Source organism: Arachis ipaensis, chromosome B06, assembly GCF_000816755.2.
Source record: "Arachis ipaensis cultivar K30076 chromosome B06, Araip1.1, whole genome shotgun sequence".
In the NCBI taxonomy this organism is placed as follows: domain Eukaryota; kingdom Viridiplantae; phylum Streptophyta; class Magnoliopsida; order Fabales; family Fabaceae; genus Arachis; species Arachis ipaensis.
Window position 1 is genome coordinate 127884497 of NC_029790.2, and position 7869 is coordinate 127892365.

Consider the following 7869-nt stretch of genomic DNA (forward strand, 5'->3'; position numbering starts at 1 on the left):
TTTGTACAAATTAAATTTTTGTGGTTAAAAATAACTACACGTGTATATCAATCATAGCACTAGTATTATTAAATAATAATTTGTATGGTTTAAAATGAATATATGTATTCTCTATATGAATTTACATCTGTATGCTATAATTAACTAAATTTTAATTATAATTTATACCTAAATTACCCCATTCTAATTTAATAATTGTAAGTTTCTAATATTACTCTAATGTAAATAAGGGCTTCATTGTTAACCTGGTGACTCCTTCATCTTCTCATTCTTCTTCAAGGACATCACTGCAGCCTCTCCATCACCAGTCGAAGAACAGTCACCTCCTCGCCGCTGGCGTAGCCATCGCTAGGTAAGTGAGTCGCTGTTTTCAAGTTCATCTTCGTAGCCCCTATGTTCTCATTTCCTCGTTTTCTCCTTCACAGGACGGCTGCTGCCTCTTTCCTGTTACAACAATCGAAGAACCAAGCTGCCCCCTCTCCCCTGTTGCTGTCGACGTCAGCCACCAACTCGCCTCTCCCCTGTTTTCTCCCCTGTTGCTGGTACTTTACTGATTCTGTTCATTTTTTTTGGTCGTGCCCTAATATGTGGATTTGGTCGTGACCTAGCAATATGACTTTGATTTGGAGAAATTAAAGTTTGAAAAGAGACAAGTTACTATTTTGCTTGGTTTGTTATTTTCTTAATGGTGTGAAGTAGTAGCACTGATGTTGAAGAAATCCTTTGTCTTTGTGACTTTGTCCTATATTCAGGGATTTGCCATCTGTTTTTGGGAATTATTAATGCCACTGTTACATGGGAATTAATTGTAGTTTATAGCTAACAGGAGTAAGAGATTTATGGTCTGAATAATTCTATATACACACTGATGATCATGATTGAAAATCATTATATAAGAAGTTACATAGCTAGATACATGCATGACCCTTTTGAAAATTTATATGATGGTTTGTTCCAATCTTTATTAAGATTTAACGGCATAAATTTTATCTTCTTGCTCTTGTTATAAACCATATTGGTCTATCACTCACTCACTCTCTCTCTCTCACACAAAGGATTAAATAATATTGATATAGCATGGTTATAATGCCTAGCTATATATGTGTCTCTCTGAGAATGAGAAACAAACTTTTGTCAAATTTGTCCTAATTAACTAAGTCATTATATTACTTTAGATTATGTGTTCATGTTATTAAATCATTCTTCCCCTCTTATCCATGACAACACCCGAAAAAGCATCATAGAAATCATACAGAAACAAATTCAACTCATAAATAGAATATTTTTTTTGGTCACACTTTTTCTCCTTCTATTATATTTACATTGTAAGGTTAAGGGTAATTTTGTAAATTTAAACATTTCAGTCTCTAGTTTTAATTCAAACCAAATAAGATACTGAGACATAATTCAGTTCTATACACTTTATACACCAAACACAATATTGAGACTTATTTTAATTTCTGTCTCTCTGTCACAGTCTCTCGGTCTCTGTCTTGCTACCAAACGCTACCTAAAAATTTTACAAATCAATTATTTTATTAAAATAAATAATTAAATTAATTTTTTATTATTTACATTTTTAGATAATTTAATCTCTCAGCATGTTATTTTATAGAAAAAAAATTTTAAAATTAGTTCAAATTTGTGGCTTATGCTCGGTTCATGACTCATGATTGATTTTAATTTTAGAGACAGAGAGAAATCAAATCACGGGTAAAAAGAGGGAACCAAACTCCTCTACTGCTTAATCACCAGATTCTGGTTAGCTTCATTAACGCTTCTTTCCTGATTTGATTTTATTGATGCAATTACATTTATCTGATGCTAGGTTTGGAACTATTGAGTGATTCGGTTGCGCATGAACTCCTTTCTCCACTTTTCTCATTTTCTTTTCTGCATCGATGTTTGAATTCTGTGTTTCATTGCTATTGAATCACCATGGTTGATAGTTTCAACGATGTTATAATAATGACTTTGATATTAATTAGTTCTGAAGCTTTTCATATACTCCTATGATTAAATCTCGTTGCAATTTAATAGATGAAAAGCAATAGCATATTTTAGTGAAGCTGTAGATTCAAGAAATGTAGTATAGGAATCTTGGGAAAGTTTTTTGGAGGTTTTTACTAGGGTAATGCTTTTTTTTTTTCAATTATTATTTAAAAATATTGAAATGAAATGTTGTGGTATTGTTTCTTTTTCTTCTTTCATTGTTTTCTGTAGTTTTGATGTAAAATCTTGGGTTTTTTGTTTATTTTATTATTATTTTTTAAAGGTTGATATATGGGATGCAGAGAAATGACTGTATTCACATAAGCTGATACAAATCTATTTTTCTTTCTTTAATGTCTGTGTTTTGATCTTCAGTATAATCTTGGAGAGTTCTTTCAAGGTGTTCATGTTATTTGTAGATGGTTTTCATGTTAACTAACTAATTCAATTTTCATGCTTAAAGTTCCTCTTTTTATATAGGTCATAAATGAATATTTTGGTTTGTTTAAGAGGATAACTTTTGACAGTGTATTTGATTTGGGGGGCATTATAAGAAATGGATGAACTTTGTATATGAACTTTGTAATGGGGAAATGTGTGTGCTTCCTGTGTTCATTTTGCATCTCCCGACAAATCATTGGTACTGTCTTGAGCTAAAGAGTTCAGTTTTGTAATTAGTGAACTTTGATTGGTTACCTCGTTGATCGATTTATACTGTCTCGGCAAGAACTATATTTTTTATCCCTGATTGGTTATTTCCAAGGCTAATATACCTCGATCTAGTTATGTTATGTTGTTGTGCTAGTTCATATAGGTGTTTCGAGTAGTCAAACATATCATGATATCTAATTGGTAAGTGGATTGAGCTTTTTATAGACAATAGTTGTGCAGGAGCTATTTATAGTTGTGACCGGTGAACCATCAACTTGATGTTTTTTTAGCACAGTCCATAATCACAATTCACAACTTGAATGGCTAATGGATCTACTGCCTCTAGTTTTAATAGTATGCAGTGACAAGAAACTTTGCTCGTAACAATATCCCCCACCCGCCATTATATTAACATAAGTAGAAAGAATATGATTCCTCCTTGGCAGAAATAATGCTTCATGTGTTTGACGAATACTCTTTCAAATTGTTGGTTTCAACCAAAGTTGCATAATCACTTTGCTCTAAAGAGTTTTTTTAATAGTAAGGTTGATCCGTACTCAAGCTTAGATGGGAAGGGAAAGTAATGGTAATATAGAACAGAGGTTGGATCAGATGGCTTCAGAAGAAGAAGGACAAGCCGAAGAAGAAGCACAACAAGCTCCTCCACCACCCCTCGTGCCTCAAGGGCATTATTTTCCGCCACAAGAGTATTGGCAACAATTGACTGCGTCCCTTGAGCAAATAAGGGTGAACCAAAATAGCCATGATGTCCTTCTCCAAAATAGCCATGATGTCCTTCTCCGTCAGATAAGGGATAACCATGATGTCCTTCTCCGTGAGATAAGGGTGAACCAAGAAAACCATAGTGTCCTTCTCCGTCAGATTGTGACTGTGCAAGAAAGAATGCACCTCGAGCTTCTCCAATTGAGACAGGAGATAGGGAGGCTGCAAGGACCACAAGGAACACAACCGGATAAGGGGGATGGCCACCACGATCATTGAGGTAGTTGAGTTCTTTTCATGCTTGCCTTCTGCTTTTCTTCCTTTATGATTATGATTATGTTTCTGTTTTCAGTTTATTTCGGTTTATTTGCATGAGTCCTATTTTTCTATTTTTTTTTAGTTTTTAGTTTAATGTTTTTATTTTAATGATGTCTCCTGTCATGTCTTCAAGCAGTATTCAAAAGACAAAAGAAGAGAACAGTGGTGTTATCATATTAGAAATTGAGTTTATTTTACAATTGTCTTGTCATATTACATGTGGTAGTATATAATTGTGATTATGAGTGCATAGAGAGAATGATGAATGAATGACCTTGGAAAGGAGGGATGTTGATTCTTGATGAACACGAACTTAGAGAAGTGATATGAAACTTTCAAAAATAGACAAAAGATTGACTCTTGAATAAAAAAAATTAAAAAAAAAAAAGAATAAATTACTATATGTACCTATGAAATATACAAACATAGACAAATATATCAATCAAATAAGAAAACGACCATTGTACCCAAGATTCCTATACTACATTTCTTGAATCTACAGCTTCAATAAAATATGCTGTTGCTTTTCATCTATTAAATTGCAACGAGATTTAAACATACGAGTATATGAAAAGCTTCAGAACTAATTAATATCAAAATCATTATTAGAACATCGTTGAAGCTATCAACCATGGCTATTCAATAGCAATTAAATACAGAATTCAAACATCGATGCAGAAAACAAAATGAGAAAAGCGGAGAAAGGAGTTCATGCGCAACCGAATCACTCAAGAGTTCCAAACCTTAGCATCAGATAAATGTAATTGCATCAATAAAATCAAATCAGGAAAGAAGCGTTAATGAAGCTAACCAGAATCTGGTGATTGAACAGTTGAGGAGTTTGGTTCCCTCTTTTTACCGGTGATTTGATTTCTCTTTATGTCTAAAATTAAAATCAATCGAGTCATGAACTGAGCTTAAGCCACAAATTTGGACTCATTTAAAAAAAAATTCTGTAAAATAACATTTGAGAGATTAAATTATCTAAAATTGCAGTCACCAAAAAAAAAAAATTATCTAAAATTGTAAATAATAAAATATTAATTTAATTATTTATTTTAATAATAATTAAAAAATATAAAATAAGAAAATAAATATTAGCGGTTATTGGCCAATATAATAAAAATTTAATTTTAATGCACCATAAAGTAATTTTACACGTGCGTTCAATTATGTACACCACATCAATAAAAATAATTACTTTTCACATTAACCGCTTGAATGATCATAAAAAATAAATATGTAATTTTTTTTATTTTTACCAAAGAAGACTCGTACCCGCAATCTCTTAATTGAGTATGGGAAGATTATGCCATTTGAGCTATTAAAATTACACGATTGTATAAAACGATTTACATTATTAGTGCATTAAAATTAAACTGATATAATAAATACAACAATATTTCTAAAATATTCAATCTTGTTTGATAATGAAGAACAAAACATTTTTTTTGTCTACGAAGAACAAAAGCATAAACATTACTCGTCTATCGAAATGTCAATTTTACTCTTACACCGCACAATCACCACCACTATTCCACCACCATTCACCACTATTGATCACCACAAACACCATTCAAGTCCACTACTTTTTATTGTATGAAATATTTGAAATTGAGTATGTCAATTGTCAAACTGAAGAATTGAACAAATTTTCCTTGCGCAAATTAATCGAATAAGTAGATATCTTGCTTCTCGATCATGATTTAATAAAAACAAAAACTTTTTGAATTCAAATTTAACGCAATCAAATATCATCATAGATATAAAATTCAAACACACATGTACCATTAGCAACTTACTTAACACCCTAGTGTGTGTGTAATTGTGTGTATATATAATTTTATCCACGGCGAATCACTTAGTGGAATCATTATTACATTGAAGAAAATGTGAACTTAATTATCTCTACATCTATAGTAATAGTCTCACTACTTTAGGGTAGGGTCTTCATCTTTTATTCTAAGGAAAATTGTATTAAACGAGCTAGGCTCTATGTTATTGGTCCGAAAACACTTCATATAGGGTTGGCCTACCTCGTTTAACTCAGGGGCTTAAAAGTTCGATATACTTAATTTCTACACACGTTAGCAATTATATTATATTAGGTTGCCAAAGTGGTAGTTAACCATATACGTCAACATTCTGTTAACCGTGTTAACTAAGTTGGTGACCAAACAAATACAACTAACTTGATTTAAGATTATAAAATTTAAGGATTAAATTGAAGCAAAAACTCATGTGCCATATGAAATTGATAGTTAAAAATTGTTAGATAATTTAATATATTTGATTGAATTATTATCTAACGATTTTGACTATCAACTTCACATATATGAAGATAACTATATGTGAGTTTTCACTTTAAATTAATCCTTCTTAAAACTTAATGATCAAATTGATCATTTTTTTTAGTTAATATTCAAATTGGTCATGAAGTTATACTTGTATCTTAATTTGGTCTCTAAAATTTTAATTTATTTAATTTGGTCCCTAACTTAGCATCTGTAATTTAGATTAGTCATAATTTTATTTTCATCACAAAATTATTAGGCTACATTTGTTTTGTGGAACTAAAACTGAGATTAAGAAACTAAAACTGAATATTGTGTTTAGTGACTAGAGTTTAGAATTAAAATTTCAGTCTCAGATTAGTACCTCTAATTAAAATGTAGAGACATAAGAGATTGAAATTTTTAGGAACGAAAATTGAAATTTTAATAATATTTAATTCTAAAAATATTCTCATTTAATTTTTTAAATTCCAAAACTACTCTTAGTCTTTATATTTATCTTAAACTAAATATGATACTAAGACAAAATACAATCTTATATATTTTATACCCTCAATTTCTGAGTTTTTATCTCCCAGTCTCAGTCTTCTTTTCAAATGTAATCTTAACAACGTATTGAGATAGATTAATGACGGTCACACTAAACTCTCTAACGAACTACTTGATATAGCAATTGAAACTTTTTATCCCAATTTACTTTTTAAAAAGCCTGTAACGTCCTTAAATAAAATTAGGATTAGGATTTTAAAAACTTCACAGATAAAAAAATTAAAGTAAAAATATTTCAATTACCATATTAAATAATGGTTAAAAAGTCTAACATGTCTATCGCTAGTTTCTCTCAATAATCTGTTAACATTGGCAAAAATAAGATAAAGAAGCAATATAAATCTCAAATGTTAAATTAAAAGATGGAATTAAGTAAATCAAAATTTTAAAGAACAAATAAAGGCGCGAAGTGACCAATATTTCCTCTTTTCTTTCCTAACGTGATATCGCACTTGGCACATAGCAATGAAGGCATGCTGAAGGAATAGGAGAAGTAGGGATATGCGAACATGGGTATTCGTAGAGACACATGAAGATGGATAAGTGTTCAATAGTTGATGTAGTACTATATTTTCTGTTTTTCTATATTCTGCTCTTAAAACAGAACAAGAACCACAATAGCGTTGCTATCAAGTACGGTTGACCTTAAGGACTGGAAAGTGCTCGACATTTATTTTTCTATCACAACGTGTTTATTTGGAAGAATAACATATTCCTAATCGAATCAAACATACATATGCGTGCAGCAATTACATTATTTCGGTGAGGATTTGAAAGGAACTTGCATTCTGTCCTATTCAGAGAGTGACAAAGCACCAGAAGAGAATAGAATGGTACAAGTTTCTGAATGCACCTTTCAAGCCACGACACCAATTAATCATATGATTTCGACATTTTAACCTATAAAAATACCCACATTTTTTTATATCTGCTATCATAAAATAATAATTTGCGGACAATAATAAGCGTAATTAAATATATTCTTGCATCCACTATGCTTGATTGTATGAACAATTCAACATGAACAAAAACATTGGCATATATAGATCACCATTTTAATTTTTTAAATTAAAATAGACCAAGTTTCAATCATAACTCACAGCTGATAGAATGTAAAATATCAGGTGTAATTGGGTCGGATTTCAGAGTGAGAAAAAAAAAGAAACCGAACTAATGGGTTTGGATTAAAGTTTACTAATCCCATATTCGAACCATATTTAAAGTCGAGTTGCACTGGGTTTTATCCAATTACAAGATTGTTATTCCAATCATAGTTGATTGAGTCAAAATGGATCGGATGATAGGTATTCACATAAAAATATTTGTACTATAAAATAATAGT

At 30.9% G+C, this 7869-nt stretch overlaps 2 long non-coding RNA genes across 3 annotated transcripts in view; one reads left to right on the top strand and one right to left on the bottom strand.

Annotated features, from left to right (window-relative positions):
* Positions 1–1683, bottom strand: part of LOC110263586 — an 11285-nt gene extending 9602 nt beyond the window's left edge. The window contains exon 1 of the long non-coding RNA XR_002349411.1: positions 618–1683. This is a non-coding gene — a long non-coding RNA (uncharacterized LOC110263586). The remainder of the gene's footprint in view (positions 1–617) is intronic.
* LOC107605195 lies at positions 196–3884 on the top strand. Of its 2 annotated transcripts, XR_001612474.2 has the most exons (4): positions 196–352; positions 426–542; positions 1690–1761; positions 3185–3884. It is a non-coding gene; the product is annotated as an uncharacterized LOC107605195 (long non-coding RNA). The 2 variants fall into 2 exon arrangements; XR_001612473.2 differs by having other exon boundaries at positions 1690–3884.